General features: G+C 39.1%; 1 long non-coding RNA gene across 3 annotated transcripts in view; it reads right to left on the bottom strand.

Moving 5' to 3' along the window:
- LOC140897767 (uncharacterized) overlaps positions 1 to 20,858 on the bottom strand; it is a 155,988-nt gene extending 135,130 nt beyond the window's left edge. For all 3 annotated transcript variants that reach the window (XR_012154803.1, XR_013634558.1, XR_012154802.1), the window contains exon 1: positions 20,778 to 20,858. This is a non-coding gene — a long non-coding RNA (uncharacterized LOC140897767). The remainder of the gene's footprint in view (positions 1 to 20,777) is intronic.
- Between the last annotated feature and the right edge of the window lie 501 nt (positions 20,859 to 21,359).

A 21,359-nucleotide genomic window follows, 5' to 3' on the forward strand; every position in this document is an offset into this window, starting at 1 on the left:
TACAGAGTATAACATTGACACAGAAAGAAAAATACATTTCAAAATCTTGAAAGATGCTGCATGACGGAATTGTCATCTTCAGATCAGCTCTAATGACCACTGTGTAGGACCGTGAAATTGGATCATTTATGAAAAGTTTTAGGCAGCACGTACTTGATACTTGAAGTAACAGAAAATCTGAATGCAGTCCTAAGTGAGTTCTCTGATAAGACTTGTTATACTTAACCATTCCAAAATCATCTTTAGACTAGCGTGCACTTGTTCAAGGGAGAAACTTTGATTGCAATTAATTAAAATGATGCTGCACACTCAGACCTTCTTGCCCCCAAAGTAGCAACATCCATCTGTCCAACCACTGCACCAAGATTTTCCATGCTGACATGCCAAGCCTTTTCATCTGAGTTTATGTTGTGACAAATGGCAGTAAAGGTGGCAAAATATTAACAAGTACATGGGTTAAATCCTTAGGATATGTACAGTCCTACAAAAAGAGAAGATACATTATTGATAATGGCTCACAATTTAGCTCTCTCTATTTAGTGTCTGATCCAGCAAGGTGCTGTGCCCCCTTTTGGAGCACTTAACATACTGCAGAAGGCCTGCTGCAACTGACCCACATATAAAACTTTAATAGGCTTTTTAGTAGCAAATCTTACCATTGATCCTTTCAGAGAGTATGTATGTCTTTGTGTTTCAATCGGTCTACTGTCACTTTCTTTACAAGATTGTCCCCTTCTTTTGATCCCTGTTTGTTTTAGATTTCCTTGTTTGCACACATCAATTCATATTTAGTAGAATGAAACAATGAAAGCCTAAGCAGACACTGGAATCAGGACAGTTTTTTAAAAACACTGGCTTATGTGGGTATAATTTGTTTACACTTTTGGAATTTGTTATAGTGGAAAAAGAATCTCGTTGCATCCCTTTAAAGTTGGAGAATAAGCAGCTAATGGAGTTGGAGATATAACAAAACATCAAGAGCCAGAACTTTCATTTACACTTGTGTAGCCATGCTGAATTGCATGAGTGTAAATTTGAAAATGGCCTTTATGCATAAATCCTTCAGTGCTTACATGAACAATGAAATCAGTGAGAGTTTTACCTGTGTAAGAATGCAGGATTTGATTGTTAAGTTTTTAATTAATAGTTAAATTAATTATAGGTTACGCTTTCATGGTTAATAGTGATGTATTCTCAAGTAAAACTATACATTAATAAGCGTACAAGGCTCTCAGTGAAAGCATGCATCCCCCATTCCTATAGGTTCTACTCACAGAAATTATTGAAGTCAATGGGAGTTTTGCTTGAAGAAGAACTGCTGGCCTTGTTCGCTGGTAAACATATCTTACTTACAGTAGCCATCAGATCATAAACATGCCTCTATACCGGACTAAATATTAATTAATCAAGTAAAACAGTAATTTAATTACTGGAAAGCCCTTACTAACAACCATTAAAATAAGGCTTGGAGGGTTTTTTTAGTTTTGAAGCTTAGAAAATGGGCAGGTGAGAGGAGGAATTAATCTTTGAACTAGTGATGCAAATAAGTGATAGGAAACTGTACTACCACAATAGAGAAGCCACTTAGAAAACACCACCGCTTGTATTCCTCTGGTCTATCTACATTTGCATATAAAAGATAGAAAAAAAATATTGAATTGCTTTACCATACAATAGAACATGGTGCTGTGCTCAATGAACTAACTAGGTCCCATAGACTTTAACCCTGTAGCACCAGGGATTTAGAAACTAAATGATAGTGGCTCAGTTTAGATTTCCAGATACAGCATTCGCTATAGACATTAAAGACAGAAAAAAATGTACCAATTAGTTGTTCAGTGGGCAGGGGTGGCTCTACCAATTTTGCCACCCCAAGCAGTCACCGCCGAATTGCCGCCACCCCTGGAAGAACGGCGGAGCTGCCGCCCAAAAGCCTCCGCGGTGGGAAGAGTGGCGGAGATGCCACCGAATTGCCACCATGGGACACAGACTGCTGCCCCATTCTGAATGCCGCCCCAAGCCCCTGCTTGGAAAGCTGGTGCCTGGAGCCGGCCCTGTCAGTGGAAATGCGTTTTGATAAAGTATTTGAAGATGTCTGCCTGTCTTTGCAGCTGTAAACTTCTGGGAAAGCCCCAAGATGCTTTGTCATTAGCATCTCAACAGTCAGCTGCAGTGGGATTTATTTTGGAAGACATCTGCACAAAAAGTAGCACACTAATTAGAATAAAATTCTGGGTCAACACTTTGCATATGGATTAGCAATTGCAATTAGTTCACCATATATATTCTTCTTTGGTCCCTTCATTTTTGCACTTGTTATACAAGATTCTGTACTGTGCTGCCCAAAACGTTTTGCTAAAAAACAAGTGCAAATACGGATAGACAAATAAGGATAGACAAAGTGCAAGCATTAGTGTAATGCAGTTGGGTCTTTAAAGTTTTGTGTGGAGTTTAACAAAGTTGCTGCTGACACTGTAGTCTCATTGAATTACACCTGGTGTCAGAAATATTCCTGAAAAATAGATTACAGCCTCCTTTGCACATTAAACTTAATAGGAATGCTGCAGCAAAGTAAAGGAAGTTCATGCAGTAACTTTTGATTTATGTAACAACCACAGTGACTGACTAAAGTCTGAAACTTCACTGTTTGACTGGAAGGAAGCCTTAGAAGTTTATAATGCATTGACATTTACAGTAGAGGATGACTGCTACCATTGTCAGTAACTTTAATAAATATGTGAACTTTCCAACTCTTGAAATAATGAGATCTCTTCCCGTCTCTGATATTTTGTTATCAGAACTCCATTACCTGTCCTTCCCAGCCCTATATACAATAAAGCATGCACAATGAGATACCTTTTCAAAACATGATGAAAAATTTCACATTCATGGCCTGAATCTGGGCTGTTTAGGCATTTACTTCAGTGGGAATTTCTCGTGCTCTGAAGTTTCAGGCCTGTAATTCTACCCCATTCTTTACCCCACAGAAGTTGCGCTAGTTACATGGATGTAATTGAGAGCAGAGTTTTGGCCCTGTAAGAGTTTTTCCTCAGGGCTGCAGGATTTGACACTTTGTTTTGGGAGAGAGCATGGCTTAGTGGACAGAGCACTGAACTGGGACTCAGGACATCTGGGTTCTATTCCTGGCCCTGGCCCTGCCCCGCCTTACTGGGTGACCACAGGCAAGCCACTTTGCCTCTATTCTTCAGTTTTCCTTTCTGTAAAGTGGGGATAATAATACTGACCTCCTTTATAAATAATTTTTGAGATCTCCTGAAGAAAAGTACTGTGTAACAGCTAGGTATTATTATTAGAGCTGTTTGAGAAATATTGCCACCCACAATCTTTTTTAACTGATATTTTTTCTATACTTTTTTGGATTTTTGTTGAAAAATCCCCAACTTTTCATTCCACGGCTGACATTAAAAATGGAAGATGACATGGGCAATTAGAAAACTTTTTCATTGAAAAAACATTTTGACCAACCCTACCACTAGCCCATTTCCCTAATAGAAAAACTTCTCTCTGACTATGCTGTATCAACATTAATCCCATAGAACAAGGCCTGTCTGGATCACAATTACACTGAAGGCTGATGAATATAAAAAACAGTATCAGCCCGGGACAAGACTCTCCAAGACCCACCACAGATTAAAGGTACAGCAATCTTCTGCCATATATGAATCTGTAACATGGAACTTTGTAAATAATGGACAAACGAATTCATAGCTATTAACCCTACTTTCCTGATGCTTAGAACATTCTATATTGTCTTAATAGATCATAAATAGGTCCCTACCAAATTCACAGCTGAAAAACACATCACGGACCGTGAAATCTGGTCTCTCCGTGTGAAATCTGGTCTTGTGTGTGCTTTTACCCTATACTATACTGATTTCACAGGGGAGACCAGCCTCTCTCAAACTGGGGGCCCTGACCCAAAAGGAAGTTGTGGGGAGGTCACTGTTATTTTAGGGGGGTTGCAGCACCCTTACTTCTGCATTGCTGCCTTCAGAGCTGGGCGGCCAGAGAGTGGCGGCTGCTGACGGCGGGCCCAGCTCTGCAGGCAGCAGCGCAGAAGTAAAGGTGGCAATACCGTACCATGCCATCCTTACTTTTGCGCTGCTGCTGAGAGCGGCTCTGCCTTCAGATCTGAGCTCCCGGCCAGCAGCCCCTGCTCTCCAGCTGCCCAGCTCGAAAGGCAGCGCCGCCAACGCCTGCAGCAGCACAGAAGTAAGGATAGCAGTACCACAACACCCCTACAATAAATAACCTTGTGACCCCTTGACAACTCCTTTTTGGGTCAGGATCCCTACAACTACAACACTGTGAAATATCAGATAAAAATAGATGAAATCATGAAATTTACGATTTTTAAATCATATGACCATGACATTGACCAAAATGGACCATGAATTTGGTCGGGCCCTAATAATAAATTATAACTACTACTAAGCAGCAGTGTTATATAATGTGTGTGTATATACACACATTCTCTACAATTATATACTTAATTAAAGTTATATATTTAAATTTAAATTCTCAGGTTTGATTCATTTTGTATGGAAAAAAATGATACAAAAAAGCACCACACTCTACCCAAGATTCAGTTGGTTTTCTTACATGATTTTGGTGTAATTTAGATATGGAAAAACTGTGACAGGTATGATCATTTCCTGTAATATCCTAGACAAACTTTACTGAATTAAGTTAAAGCTTACGGTAGTAAACATATGTATCACTAAAAGAAAAGGAGTACTTGTGGCACCTTAGAGACTAACAAATTTATTTGAGCATCAGCTTTCGTGAGAAGCTTATGCTCAAATAAATTGGTTAGTCTCTAAGGTGCCACAAGTACTCCTTTTCTTTTTGCGAATACAGATTAACACGGCTGCTACTCTGAAACCTGTCAGTATACATCACTGTGGGACAAGGATTATATGTAATTACATGGGGTAAGGGGACCATAGCCCTTCAGGAACTATGGACAGGGCAGCATGGGAGTGTGCGATTAGGCAAATTCACTCAGGTCTAACACCTTCCAAAAGGCAATACCACCTGGAGATACTTCAGGGAATCTGGTTTGAACCAGTGTATTCAAGACCAGTAGGACTTCTGCATAAATAGCTTGAGTTTAAACTGACTCAGGGCCAGCCCATGGATAGGACCTTCTATCCAACGGAGGCCCCAATACTTAGGGAAGGGTTGGAAAGACTAATGGTGACCAGAGCCCTTGTGGTGATGGTGGGGGATGATTTCTGGTAAGCTTATTAGCACGTGTGTAGGTTATTGTTTTTAATATGTTTTCTTTGTAATGCTTTCATTTTAAGAATAAATGTGCTTGCTTAGAAAAAGCTGTGTGGTAACTTAAAACTGCGGGCAATTACCCTGTTCATAGCCTGCAAAGAGAAAACAAAGTGGAGATGCTGGCCTGTTTAGACACTGTGTCTAAACAGGCCAGCGTCTTCACTTTGCTCTCTCTTACTGTCTTGTGGGAATATCACACCATAGGCAGAGAACTGTGCAGCCTGGAAATACTCCAGTCAGGAGGGAGACAGACATATGTCTCCACCCAAGAGTGGAGATGCCTGGAGAGCCGGAAGCCTAAGAGAAGGTGCCCTTGCTTGACAACAGAGAGGAAATATAGGTGCAGTTGCTCTGAAATGTGGCAAAGGTTAACTTCTGATCCTATTCTAACCTACCATATCAGTTTTGCTACTTTAAAGAAACAACAGACTAAATCCTGTAGTCCTTCCTGTCTATGGTCTAGAAAGGAATATCTAAATTCAGCTCTTAGCAATATCTGTATATATTAAGGATTATTCCACCATGGAGAAACACTGGATGCCCACCAGTGTAACTGAGAATAAAATTTGGCTCTCAATCCCAACTCAGATTACGATGAAAATTTTTATGGCTCATTTTCAGGCACAAAAGATAAATTTCTCCTCTCAGTTACAACTGTGAATATCCATTTAATGCAAGTTACACTGGTGCAATAGAGGCTAATTTTTAAATTAACGAGAGGAGGTTTTTGGATTTAAAAATTCCCCTGTAGTGTCTGCAGCTCAGACACTGCAGCACTGTAATAGCCCACAGAATTAGCAAATGAAATGATCTGTCCAATGGAAAAAAGTAAAACAACTAAGCTGTGAAAAGTTGATGAGATTTTTAAAGATCTTTCAATTGCAATAATCTCCTGTTGTTTTAGTAACAAGCAAAAAATGTAATTACTTAGGCATACTGTATATGATTTTTAACCTGATAATCTGCCACATTTTCAAAATTCCATAAGTGACTTCAGCTCCTAAATACATAGGTCACTTTTGAAAATGAGACTTAGACTCCTAAGTCACTTAGGGCAAAATTTTCAAAAGTGCCATATCCCTTGGGGCTATCTCCAAGAGTATTACCAGATTTTTGTACTTGTGGGCAAAACTGTAGATCCCATCCCTGCCATCTTTCTAGGTGCTTCAGATAGACTACCTTATTTTGTTCATGACTACAATGTAAGAACATAGTAAATAAAACAACTCCTTTGATTTTATCCTTGTATATCGAACAATAAGGATGAACACGATGAAAGGTTGAAGGTATTAAAAGGTTTTGGCATCATCAAGAAGATGGTTTCCGTTTAAATGTTAACCAACATTTTCTAGGAATTCTAAAGAATGCCATGACGGAAACAATATTAGTAAGAACAAAGAGTAGAGACTGGCCTTAGCAACTAATTCAAATTGCGAGTCTGGGTATGAACTTCCAATGCTTCACAGGTTTGGGGATTTCGATTTTTGGTTTAAGCTTTTCTTATTTAGAAGAATACAATGAAAATTTAAGAATTAAAATCAGCAGTTAATAGAATCCCTAAAGTAATTAAATTGTAACAGAGCATGCAGAAGTTCACAATGTAGCAAACAGAGCAGCACTCCAGAAAGTAATCTTCTTCCATGAAGTACTTTATGTACACATCAACTATGCTCAACTCTTGTCTACACTTCTATATAAAACTAAAAAGCACAACATTTCAGCCCAGCCACACTTTAGTCCAGGATTTTCCAGAGGTTGTAATTCTGCTCTTGGTTACGCCAATGAAAATGCAAAGTGGTTCTCATGAAGTCTACAGAATTACTCCGGATTTATACCAATGTAACCATGAGCAGAATTTGATTCACATGCTGTGTTCACATACAGTGGGGTTAGCAGTTTTTGTAAGTTATTGTTAAGGGCTTTTTCTGGTCTCCATTATTATAGTACCTGAGCACCTAGTCTGCTTATTCTTACATAGCGTGAAATCTATGCCAAATAAATTGGCTTCTTATTTTAAATTACTAGATTAGCCTAATTAGAGAGAGAGTATAACATTCTACATTTATTGAACTTACAAACAATACATATGTTAAATACATGAAGAGCCTTTGTAAGGCATGAAACAGCTTCAGGGGTTGCCTACAAAGTAGGATGTAGCTTCAATGTTTCTCCACCTGTTTATATGGATTCCTGACCCATATCCCATTTCCTGGTCTCATAACTCTTTCTTCATTATTTAAACAGAATTAATTTGTTTTCTAGTGGAATACATAGATATTCATACTACATTGTTCTCTAAAAATGTCTACAGAGATAGATTACCCTGAACAATGGGACAGTGATTTAAAAGCCTTAAGCAATGCTGCTAACAAGTCCATTAGCACATTTTTATATTTCCACTAAGGCTGTTTCTTTATAGGCTTGTAATAACATTCCCAGCTGGAAATATCTTTTTAGATTCAAATATTTAATGTGGAACCAACCAGGAGTTTGTTTTTTCTGCATTCCGTATCAAAAGGCGGCATTCTACAGCATATTAATGTGATGTGTTGTAATAATAGCATTATCTCCCCTTCAGAATGAAATTGTGTGGGGTTTTTGATCAAGTGTCTACAGGCCAACATTGGCATAGTCTCATAAATGGGGGAAATAAATATTTTTCCTCCTTAAGCCAAGACAAAGGTTGTTGCTGATGAGAAAAGAGTGTAGTGCTTGAAATAAAAAGAAAAGGAGTACTTGTGGCACCTTAGAGACTAACCAATTTATTTGAGCATAAGCTTTTGTGAGCTACAGCTCACTTCATCGGATCATGCATCTGATGCTGTAGCTCACGAAAGCTCATGCTCAAATAAATTGGTTAGTCTCTAAGGTGCCACAAGTACTCCTTTTCTTTTTGCGAATACAGACTAACACGGCTGTTACTCTGAAACCTGAAATAAAAATGTGACCATATGAAAAAAAGCCAACTTTCACTGTTGGTAGAAATACTTCTTACCATTTATGGTTTAGAAAGGGATAGAAACAGTAAGCGGTCAATACATTTCTTTTGGCAATAAACAGATCAGAGAGCAAGATGCACAAAGCAAGATGTGGAGTAAAGAGACTCTCCAATACAATAAAAAAAAAAAACCAAGGGTCATGCGCATTAAATTGATGGTAAAGACAAAATAAACTGTGTGTGTTCTGCAAACAGTATTGCTCCAAGCAGGTGGCACCAATCACATCATGCATATAAAACTGACCATTGTTGAGAGAGAAGGGAATGCTTCCTAATTCGTATACCACAGACAAAACACAAAAGAAATCATTGAGCTACTTTAGAGTTAACAGGGAAAGATTTGAGAGGAAAAAAAAAAAAAGATAGTAGATAAATGGTTTTTCAGAGGAAGATTTGCTTTCAAGCACAAAGAAAGAGGAGATAGGCATAGAGGGCCTGATTCTCCATTGCTCTGCAACTTGTGTTTTCACACCAGTACTAAGTTAGTATAAAGTGGTTGTAAAACACTACAACCCAGGATCAGGCACATAGAATAACAGTAATAGAATCAGAAAATTCAATGCATTTCAGTACTCCTTGCCGGAGGAAATTTGTAAAAGCCATTTTTGAAATATGAAACTGCAGCCTGGAGATCTTCACAGCATTACACTCACAACCAGTGCAAAGATTCAGCCTTCAACCTCATGCCTGGGAATACTGCCAAGAAATAGAAATATTCCTCTTGTGATATTTGTTACTTAATTGGCAATCAAGTGTAGTTACCTCAGGCTGCAGCAAAGAATAGTATCATGGATTGGCCAAAAGAGCAGTATACCCAGCCTAGGACACATTTGACTACAACAAAACCCATTAAACTATAATTATCCAGTTCCATACCTAACATCTTGCACATAAAAAATATATTGCTAAATGGGAAAGTTCCATCACAGTCCCGTTACTAATGGGCTAAAGACTGAAGAAGGGTAACAAAAGCAGCTCATTTATTTAGAAAATCTCAGGATGGTGCTGAAAAAAGGTCATTTTAGAAATGAATTTAGTAACTGTCTATATAGCTACAGAATATAGTTCTGATACGAGTCATGTCTAACAATAGAAAATTGGTGCCCTCTCGGAACACAGATGAAGGGACATTTAAAAGTACAAACTTAGAGTCAGTGGAGGCCAGATATTGCACTGACCTCTGAACAGTTTTCCAATCTTCTGGCAGCTCTGAATTGGATCCAAAAGTTTTCTTATCTTCAATGGCAGAGACATGCACAATCTTAATGTGAGTTTAATTAAACACTCCAGGGAGCATATGCAACACTTTCATACAGTGCAGAGTACTGTGATGTACTGGCTTGTAGCCCTTACTTTTTACTACATGGAATATCTCAGAGCTGATTGAGTGTTTAATCAAACTCCTCTACTAGACGAGTTGTATCTTAAGGTCACTGGATAATGGCGTTCAGTTTCCTTACAATTTAAGTGTGTGTGTTTAATTCCCCCATCCCATGTATGTAGTCAGCTGACACAGGTCTGTATGGAACAAGAGTTGTGTGAATATGGGGTATACTGGGGGTGGAGTGCTCTCAACCTGTTTCATTTAGTAGAAAAATACTTGATTAATCATCGAGCCACAGAGAGACAGCAAGAATGACTCTATAGCCCGGTGACTAGGGAACTCTCCTAAGAAGGGCTAGAGACATCTAGATACTAGTCACGACTCCCGAATAAGGATTCAAACCTGGGTTTCCCACATTCCCAGGGAGTGCCCTAATCAATAGGCTCATTGGGTATAAGGGTGGAGGGAAGGAGGCTGCTGCCGCCACAACCAGCTCCTTCTCCTCCTCCTGTTTTGTGAATGAATTCCTGTCCTTTTGAATCATTTTAGCTTGAAAAATTGAATTGTTTTGGTACTGTTTGAAATGGTTCATTCTGACATTTCAGAATTTTTTTTGTTGTGTTTTGGTTGACTGAAATAATTTGTCAAAATCTACGTGAATTCGTGAAAAGTTTTGGTTGAGCTAAATTTACACGTTTCATCAAAGAAAAAAAGTTTGAAAAATTTTGCCGACCTCTATATGGAATTCAAAATATATCCACAGAATACAGTTCCATAAGCCACAGAATAGTGTCAGAAAAATTTAACAATACATGTTTTATTTTCACTTTATGACGAAGATACTTTGAGATGCTCCTGGTTGGTAACACAATATGGTCTCAAGCAGAAATATCACACACATCTACAAAGAAGTGTGCAGTTGGAATCAGAGACCAGACATTATTAGAGGGAGATGAATAATTTTAACATTATCAATAATCTGTAGTTCCCTACTTTTGTCACACCCTGTGGTAAACCAGCTTCCTCCATACCCTACTAATGCAGCCAGTGTCTTTGACTGTCATGCTGGCAGAATACTCAAGTATTTTCTCCCAGATTGCCTTTCATAAGAGGTCACAGGTTGTTTTCCCTAAAAACAAACAAAACCAACAAAACCAAAAACGAAAAACTCCAAAACAATCAAAGATGCTTATATAAAGAAATATTGAGAATAAGCCATATTAAACCAGAATATATCTTTCCACACTTGATTCTCAGCATCATTACAGTTTCAAGGTTACTTTGGCATGCCTTCCTTAATGTCATACTTAAGACAAGCTTAACTAAGGGCTGTACCAAGATATCCCAGCTGATGGTGATATTACAGTGTGTCTCATGCCATGCCCATTGAATGTTTTTCAGAGTCACTCACAATTATAATTGCTGTCTTTGGGTGAGACGGTTTGGGCTACTTTCTTCTCTGTACTCCATTTACATCTTATTTTCAAACAGACCTTGCCCCAAGTGGTTAGCTTTGTCTTAGCTTCACAACCATGCTTTTGAATGTTAATTTTCCTGGCTGGAGGTATCAACCTGACTCTAGTAAACTGTCTTAAAAGATGCAGAGATCATTTCCCTAGCATTAAATTTTAAAATTATTTCTTCACTATCTTACACAAGTGAATTACTAACAGATTAAAGCGGATATGTCAGACTAACATAAAATCAAGGAAAGTTTGACTCATCTGCACAAACATTAGCTGCTTTCCCCATTTTTTCCCCACAATCCTATTACTTCCATGTCATATCTAATACTTTCAATCCTAGAATAAGTGTGTCCATATGGGCAGTTATACTAGTATAACTATAGTAGTTGTGATGCATGACCAGAAAGGGTTATACATCCTGCAGGATGAATGACTCAAATTCAACCATTAAAGACATATGGAGAGATAACGTTTATGTTGTTGTGTATTTACATATATATTGGTAAGGATCAACAATGTAATCAACCGTTCCTGTCTATGCTGTATTCTGTTAATTCTGAGATCAAAAGAACATCCTAGCATTTAAATAAATTGTAAACATGGGATATCGCTGTATTCATCTCTCTTTGAAATGTATAGCCGATCATCTGTGAATGATGAAAAACAGGCAATTTCCTTAAGTTAATTCGTGTAGCTCAGTACCAGTGAGTACCAGTACTCAGTACCTACTTCAAAGTCACCCTGATTACCTGTTGTAAACCAAGGGACTCCAACCTGTCAAAGAAGGCTTGAAATTGTATAAAAGATGTTTGAGTCCCAATCCTTTTTATCTCAGATCTGCTTGAGGTTTCATGGAAGGGAAGTCTAAGCCATCAGGACTGAGATCCCAGTTCTGACTGGACCGCCCTGAAGATAAACATTGGACTATAACCTAAGGACTAAATTCTAAAAACTCTTTGCAACTACAAAGCTTACCGTCTCTGCTATGAATCTGAATCTCAAGATTGACTCATGTCTGTATGTATATTGATCTTTTAACCATACTTACTCTCTCTTTTTTCTTTTTAAATAAATTTTAGTTTAGTTAATAAGAATTGGCTGGAAGCGTGTATTTGGGTAAGATGTGGAATATTCATTAACCTGGGAGGTAACGTGTCTGATCCTTTGGGATTGGTAGAACCTTAGAACCTGATTTATATGGTGAATAAGATTTTCATTAATCCTCATCAAATCTGACTTGGGTAACCAGGTGGAGGCCTGAGGCTGGGTCACTTTAAGGGAACTGTGTTTTGGACTTCTGAGTAACCAGTAAGGTATAACAGAAGCTGTTTAGTGCTGGCTTGGTAAATCTAAGTATTGGAATATCCACCAGCTTTGGGGATTGTCTTCCTCTTTCTTTGCAGTTCACCCGAATTGAGTGACCTCAGCTGGCTCCCCTGGGATCCTGGTCACAGTAGTATAAATATATTGGTAAATTTTCCCAAAAAGACAAACCCTAAAGCAAACATGAATGCAGCTGTCTTCAAAGGTTAGGAGGCAAGAGTGGTAAAAGCTGACCCTGCCCATGCAAGGGAGATAAAAGTTAGATAGTGACCTAGACAAAATGTGAAGAATTGCTAGTGTGCAGGATAATATTGCTGAGCGAAATAGACTCCACACCCTTGTAAATGACAGAGTAGAAACCAACAGGACATGGTTGGGAAAGCAAGAAACTAGAACAAAAGTGCTTTCAAAAATCCCATTTCATGTGATAGGTCTGAGAAATCATTTACAAAAAGTTCCAATGAGGCAAAGCAGCATTAGTGCGCTCAGGCAACATCCACAGTCTATTAGTTTTTCCAACAAGGAAAGAATAGAGAGGTATGAAAGGTAAATAAGCCAACAGAATGCAAAATGCACAAGTATGAGCAGTCTACTGGCCTTTCCCTAGCCTGAGGATTTCTTCTGCCCTTATGAAAAATTGAAAATAAACACTGGAGACAGAAAAGCTTGGGAGTTAAGCATGCAATGAAAAACAAACAACTCCCCCACTTTATTTAATAAAAGAAGAGCTTAAAACATGAAGCCAAAACTAGGACAAACCATACAGAGAAAGATTTTCTATATTTTCAAACTTCAGGTAGAGACTGCAGGCTGACATCACCCTGTGTGTTCCTGTATTCACAACATGACTTGTTTATTTGAAATGAAAACCTCAATGACAGATTAGTTTGAAACTATTTGTGTTTCCCATTTAGGTTTAATATTCTGAAACAAAGTACAAAAACTGGGACAGAACTTGTACTGAAAAAAGTGATAGTTTCAACAAGCAGTAAGTTCCCAGCAGTCCAGGTGGAAATGAGGTTTGCATAAATTCCATTATGATTTTAATGTGTATTTTTGATTTTACTTAATGCCATGTTTTGCAGCAATATAAATTGAATTACAGCTGCGCTATTTGTGCTATTAGGTAGTAGTTTGGGTTCTCTCCTGGAGCCAGGTAAAATTATAAGTTTTATCTCACCAGGATTTTGAGAAATAGCCAATATAGTTCCTGAAATGGCAAAAAAAAAATTCACATTCAAAACCTCCTTTAATTGTCTCCTTTCCATAGGACAAAAACCACTGGAGGATGGAGGACTTAGGAGACAAATTCTAGGACCATATGATGACCTCACATCAGAGCACTACATAGCATGTAAACAGGTGAGTCTGGACTCTGAGCTCAGTCCATCAAAGCAGCTCCTCGTAAAGAGCGGGAACTGCCTTGAATAACTCCTTTGACAGACTGAAAATCAGAATGCAGGGGCGGCAATTTGCACATATACATGTATAAAAATAGATATTATTTTAATATACAAGCAGAAAAACACACACATAGTATCAACTATTCATACACCCCTTTAAATCCCCACATCTTATCTCTCCACATTAGAAGATTGCTTTCTTTTATGAGGGGATTGCTGTCGTATTCTATAGTAATGATCAAAAACACAACATCTCGTATTATTGATGCTGCAACAATACTGTAGTATAACATGGTCTTTTAAGGTCACACGCCCCTCTAGGAACAGGCTTTCTGACTGAACCTACATGACTGACAGCTTTTAAGACCCTTTTTAAACCCATTCTCTTCCTCTTGCCGTAAAGCTTATTTCAATTCCAATAAAGGAATCAGATCCCACACCTTGAGTCACTCAGTTTCCTATATGCTCTGTTCCCCAAAACACTATTTGTTTCCTATTTGTCCTCTGCCCAACATATATACTGATGTTTCCTGTATATGATACAGCCATAGTAAAAAAACAAACAAACAAACCAACCACTTGTACAGCAGTCACACTTGAGAAATTCATCAATTTTACCTTGGATATATAAAAGTCTCAGTCTTTCCTAGGTATTCCTTATTGTTAATCTCTTTCTATATCTACAGTATAAAGTTGTCTTGGTATTTAAATATAAAGGCATATATTTCTAGGCTTTATATGTTCAAGTTTCTGTACCAACATTAACAATTAAGGATCTAATACTAATGAATATATTACTATATCATCACCTACACAGTTTATTTGCATTCTGTATGTACCATACAGACCATCATCTTAAGGGAGTTGCTCATTGGTCCAATTTCCCCATGCCCCCGGTTTCCCTCAGAAGGTTGAGCCAGACCAGGCATTCCCTTGTGCACTCAGAGGAGTCTCAGGACCCAAGAAAGAAGTATATAGTGCAACAGATATGGCAACTTCCTGCAATATACTTGGAAGACCTAACTGTATTAAATTTGTGAATTATTGTGGGCCAGGATAGTATGTAACCTCTTGGGGGGTGGGGGGGGGGGGAAAGAGATGATGTGACAGATGGGTGACCTGGGAGTTCAAAAGACTATACTGAAAACGTGCCAGACCAGTATGGATTTTTAGAACAACAAAAATGGATTTCCTGGCAAATCCCTAGGGAGAGGTTAATGCAAATTCTCCAACTCCAGCTATGCAAAAATACAGACTTTTGAAGATATGCTCTGCAGAGAAGGGTATTTGTCTCCTCATTACCCACTACAGAAGGACAAGGTCAAAGGCCTGAGCTATATAAAGAAATCATTAATCTGCCCACTCTCAGTTCTAGTTCTGGATCTAAGATAGATGAACTTGTAACCATGGGGAAAACCCAGTTACGGATTTTGAAGGACTTCAGCCTACGCCTCTGGTAGGTTGTAAGTAGGGGGTGACCTCTGATAAGCTTTTCAGCATGTGTGTAGGTTCTTTATTGGTTTAAGATGTTTTCTCTGTAATGCTTTTACCTTAAGAATAAATGTGCTTGCTTAGAAGGAGCTGTCTGGTAACTTATAACTGAGGGTCATAGCCCTTAGAGAGAAAGCAAAATGCAGGAGCTGGCATTTTAGGCAGTCTGGCTTGCTGGGGATATCGGAGTGTAAGGTAGGCTACTGTGCAGCCTTAAAATTCATGGTCAGGACTGAGACAGACCAGAGTCTTCACCTAAGAGAGGTGATGACTGGGAGCCAGAAGCCTAAAGTGGCGGTCTTTGGTGGACTCACAGAGGGAGTGACATCAAGAGTAGAGGAGCACAGATGGGTAATGAGTACTAGTGGGCTAAGCTAAGGGCTCAAAGTGAAAAACTCACTGAGTTTTAAACCTTGCTCCAACACGGAGATATTGTGTAACTTTGGCAGTCATTTGACTTCTCTGAGACTCTGTTCCCTCATTCATGAAAAGGAATAACATTACCTACATACCTCATTTGGGGCTTGTGAGGGTTTGCTGATATTTATAGAATACTTTAAAAATGTAAAGTGCTAAATATTATTATTTCCTATTTCCTCTGCTCCCTTGAAGACCTTTCCCAAGAATCTATGGAAACGGGAGAGCCAGCCCCTGTTAATGTCCTGGATGGAGAAAGCATACAAGCTTGCTACCTTTTAAAGATGGTGGGAAGGCAGGTTGCAGAATACTATAGTCTTCCTGAAAGACACCAAAGGTAATTTAGTGTGTCTGTAACCCAAGAACCTTTTAATGTCAATTGGCAAGTGTGTGCAGAGGGGGTTACAGGAATTTTCTTGGATCTGCCATGTTTATTCTAGTTCCAAGAGTGTCACACAACGTCTCAAATCAGGGCCAATATCACAACAATCATCAATACCATTGAAAAATGCATGTACAGATGTTGTGTAAGGAGTTATGTATATTAACTGAAAAATATGTTCTTAAAGGTCTGCTGGGGACCAGTTCCTAGACACAAAGGTGAAAAACAGGTTTGCTGGCAGACAAGTAATGTTTATCTAGCTGGGTGTTTATGTATAAATTGAGTATTATAAAATTCACAATGGGCCTATCATCTGTCTGAACTGAATGTTAATGAAGGATTGTGGGAACTTCAAAGAAAGAAACTAACAGGAAGAGGAAAATGGGGGGGGAAGAGAACCATATCTTGAGGTGCAGTACAAAGATTTGTTCTACTATATTTAGGAGACAAAGAAGATACCCCTCATGGAGGAAGTAAATGGACAGTGAGTTTTCCTCACAAAAAAGGGTTATCAACAAGGCTTGGCTGAAAAATGCTGGAGAAAACTTTGGGTGAGATAAGCTTCCCCAGACAGAAGGGTAATGTGAATTAAGTTTAGTCTCTAAAAAGCATGTTATGGTTTTGTTTATATGTAACCATTTGTTTCCAATATTTTTACTCATTATCACTTTAATCTCTATTCTTTTTATTTTTGTTTTCACTATAAATATATCTCAGTGCTGTGGTGTTAAGCAAATTAGTGATCCTGAGTTGAATCTCACAAGCTGTTATGTACAGTTCTTTTGGGAACAGCAGGCCTGGTAATTCTGTGAGTGTTCAGGGTATAAGTGGCTGTACACTGCAGGGAATGCTCCAAGGACTCAGGCGTTGGTATGTGCCTATCGCTACCTCTACAGAGAGAGCGAGGACTGTGGAGGTCTGGAAGGCAATGCTTGTATTGCCAGATGTCAGTGGTTTCAGGGAGCTGATCCAGAGCAGGCACAGACAAGTCTTCCTCATGCTTAAGGGCAGGTGGTGGTGAGGTGCATCACAACCCCAGGTACCCCTGGGAAGCATCACAGTGTCCTGGGATTTGGTGGAAGAATGGTAAGCAGAGTTCAGTGGGAGTGAGGTTTCTGCATCTGTGAGGATGGAGAGGAACAACAGCCCCTGGTTTGCCTCAAGCTAGCTAACAGTTCTCTCTGCCATTTAAATGAGCCTCAGAGTTTGATGTGGAATTTTCACACAGCCCTACTTATTATATACTTTATCATTACCAGCATATCACAGTTGATTTCTATGAAAAACTCTTGGGAGGAGTTTTTTTTTGCCAGCAGTACTTCAAACTTGAAGATTTAAAAAAATATATTCTTCACATATCTTTAAATATGAGCCTAGTTAAAACAACGATTAGAAAATTATCCATAATACATCAGTGGCCACACTTCAGCTCTTCATTGTCCAAGTTTGTCACCCCCATATAGCCTTAGGGTGCTTTAGAGATTATAATGCAGTTTACATCTCATTGTAATACTAATTTAACAACTGGAAGAAGAATTCCAAATAACTTATCTGCAACTATTAAGAGATTATTTACACTGTTTGCTAATGCCACATTAAAATATGGTCTGAATATAACAGTGACTCTATAAAAATAAGAATTGTGTATTGCCACATCTTGTCTTTTCCATTGTTACAGGCCACATTTGCTCAGTTTACAAGTAAAAATGTGATTTCATAGAATCACAGAAGGCAGAAATGAAAGACTGATTTGATCCTCTCTGCAAAACAGGATTGTTTTCTACAGTACATTTTCTTGTGGTCTTTCTAGTTGGTTTTCAGAAGTCTCAAGTGATGGGGCCACCTGCATTTTTGACCCAATGAAGTTCTGAGGGGCTACGATGTGCAGCATGAGTGATAACTATGGAGACGTACATGGTTTTGGATTAGCTACAATATGAACTTCCAGAATGGCTTGCCAAGCAACAGAGGGCTAGGTTTATTTGACATGGCATTTGTTATGTACCTTGGCAACTAAGAGGAACACTGCCCTTACCTTTGGCAATTAAAGAAACTTTCAAAATTGCCAGGTCTCTATAACATCCTCTCAGCTCCTGCCACTCAGTAGAAATGTCAGAGCCCCATTGCCTTAGGCCCTAAATGCTCTGAAATTGGAACAGTTGCTTCTTTCATTCTGCATGGTCAACGTTTTCTAGCGTCTGGAACCATTTTTTAATGAAGAAATTTTAAGGGGATGATCCTGGCTTCTCACTTTAAATAGGAACGTTTAAAATTTCATCTGCACTTAAAATATTTTGATACTTCTCCTTTGTCTCCAGGACTCTGTAAAATTTAATAAATCATGTTAGTCTAATTTGTTTACCAGATCATTGGTTCCTGTTGGCATTTGTTTGGCATTGGTTCCTGTTCCCAGGCATTTTTAACAACATGCCAACTCAGTAGTGTATTGCTGTCTTCTAGTCACGAATAATGGGCAGCATACAGAACACTTTGAAATGAATGATTCTGCTGCCTCCTTCGTATTTAAGCATCTTTGGGAAACTCCTTTTCAGTCTTAAAAGCATTAAATACAACAGCCTCATTGCTTTTCAGTTCATGGTCTCAGTTTTGCTCCCACTGAAGTCAATGGAAAGAATCCTGCTAACTTTAACAAACACATGGTGAGCCCATTGCAATTAATAGTATAAGCCACACAATAACCTCAATTTCTGCTGGTCTTGCAATACATTTCTCAATTCATATGATGAGCATAAAGCCTTTTTTACTCTATGAATATTTTGAGTGTTTGCACTCAAGTATAGTATATCCTATGAGACTTCCCTCACTTATTAATTTACCAGTGGTTCTCCTGAACAGTCAAGAGGGAAATGAAAGTTCTATCTTCTCTGCTTGCTGCTTCTAAATCAGTCGATTAGATGGCAATTTATTTATTTAGGCATCTCATCAGCATGCACAAAAAGGAAATGAGTTAGTGGCTGCCTTTGACATAGGATGCATCTTCAGGTAAAATGATAGTGCTGAATATTTTTACCCAATTAAAATTTCACATACTTCAGTGGTTTGCAGCAAGGAACAGAGGAGCATAGATAGTGTCTTCTGATGGACTATCTGAATATTTGATCTAACAATGCATTGCCATACCAATTTATATAATCAGACAGACACTACTTCACAGACGTATGTTTCCATAAAATTAATGCATTAGCCCAAGAGAGGACTTAATGCAAAAGTCTGAGATCACAGTGAAACACAGTACAGTTTGGGGGTCTGTCTCCCTCCCCTCCCCGGTGGGGATTTGTAGTTGGGTCCCTGGAAAAGTGGCAAATCTCTGGGTATAAGAACCTCTTGGAAACACATAGGGAAAGAACCCAGAAGTGGTGGGAGGAAATTGACTGTTCAATGAGAAAGTGACCTGCTCTGGGATGGTAAAATGGTATACAATATATTGGGGGGTGGGAGGAGGTTGAAAAGAGATGGGGATCAGAAATAGTAGGTGGGTTCCTGGGTGTTTGGGAGGCAGTTAAGGATGAAAAAGCAGGGCAGAGGTATTTCACGTCACACTTGACAAGTACAAGGAGTAGCAAAAGACTACTTTAGCCCCCCAGGTAGCTGCCCTGGACTCCTAGACTGACTGCCCCCGATACACACAGTGTGACAGTTGAGGGAGACCCACCATCACAAACAGAGAGGAGGAGAGGAATTGCATCCATGTCCTCATTGATTTGCACAGATGGTTCTTATTTAGAGAAAATGACCCAGTCACTAACTGCATCATCATACTCCTCAGCCAGCAGTACGGCATTCTCAGGTCAGGCCATGGATTTCTGGAAAGTGCTCCCTCTAGTGGTCTTCCAAAGCCAGGCTGAGTCAGGGCATGGCAAGAGGCTCATTTGGGCCAAGCTGTATTTTATTTTAAACAGAAGAGGTTAGAACTTCCTTTGTAATGTGGAGTGACAGTTCAGTCACTGGGTGGTTTTAAAGAAGAGGTCTGGATTTTGCTCTTTTGCATGAAGTAGAACAATTCCACTAAACGCTACTTAAAATGAGAAAGCCTACATTGAGAGGCATGGTCCTCTTCTGGACAGAAATGAGGATGCCCTTTATTAAACATTGCTCTGAAAGAACTGGTCTCTCATGAATAACTAGTTAACTTCAGTACAGAGACTCTTTATAAGGAGGCTGCATGGGTTGCTGCTTGGAAGGCAGAGGGTGGAGTATCCCTTTGAGAATATCAGGTATCACATGTAGAAATGTAATAGATACTACACAAATTAATTAGATGGTCCCCAGCTGATCGCAATGGAAATAGCATACATTGCTAAATAAATGCATATATCAGAGATGGGCCAGGTGAGATGTACCAACAGTACAGAGGTGGCCAGGGAGGGGAAGGGAAGAGAATAATTTTGCCACTAGATAGCTGAATGATCAAAAGAATAATTTTCAGTGAGCCAATCTGCAACAGCTGGTGCAATATGTTCATGCAATACAACACTGCCTCCTTACATTTACATACACCCAGCAAAAAGTGCTGTCCCACAAAGGTTTCTGGAAAAAAAGGAAACCTGCAAAGCAACATATTGTCTTCTATAGCGAGGGACGCTATAGTCCAGAGGGAATAAAGTGCACTTTCTACTGGACACCACCAGCATATATATAAACTTACATTTACAGCTCCAAAAGTCTGATAAGCTCTGCAGAAAGGTGTCCTCCTTGCTCACTGTCTTGACTCCAACTAACACCAGATTAAGCAAGCTCTGTCCTCCTGAACTAACCTCCCCAGTTTCTTTATCCTGGGTGGTGTTGGTTGCTAAGCAACACTTCACAGGCCACACAGCTTTCCCAGACTAATTAACAGATTTCACCTGAGCTTCCGACAGTTGCTAGGCAACAATCACTGGTATTTTTCCCTCCCAAACTACTTCCAATCCTAAAAGGACAAAAAGAAAAAAATATTTATCACTGAATAAGTGTCAATTATCCCCTTGCTTTTTTTGTCCCCCTCCCTCAAGATTAATCAGAAATAAATAGGTTTTGAATCCGAATGCTGGTCCGTAGAGCAGCTCTGTTACATAAATCAAACTCATTCCCTCTATGATGGCAGCAATTTTTCTCAGGAGGAAATGGTGACCAAATAGAAGGACAGTTACGGATAACTGGCTGTGGAGTTGGGCCAGAGATCAGGTGACTCGTGTCTGACCATCTTTAGGCTGCTAAACCTTCTTCTTTGAAAAAGCCTTTCCACTAT

This window comes from Lepidochelys kempii, chromosome 14 (assembly GCF_965140285.1).
Source record: "Lepidochelys kempii isolate rLepKem1 chromosome 14, rLepKem1.hap1, whole genome shotgun sequence".
Classification (NCBI taxonomy): domain Eukaryota; kingdom Metazoa; phylum Chordata; order Testudines; family Cheloniidae; genus Lepidochelys; species Lepidochelys kempii.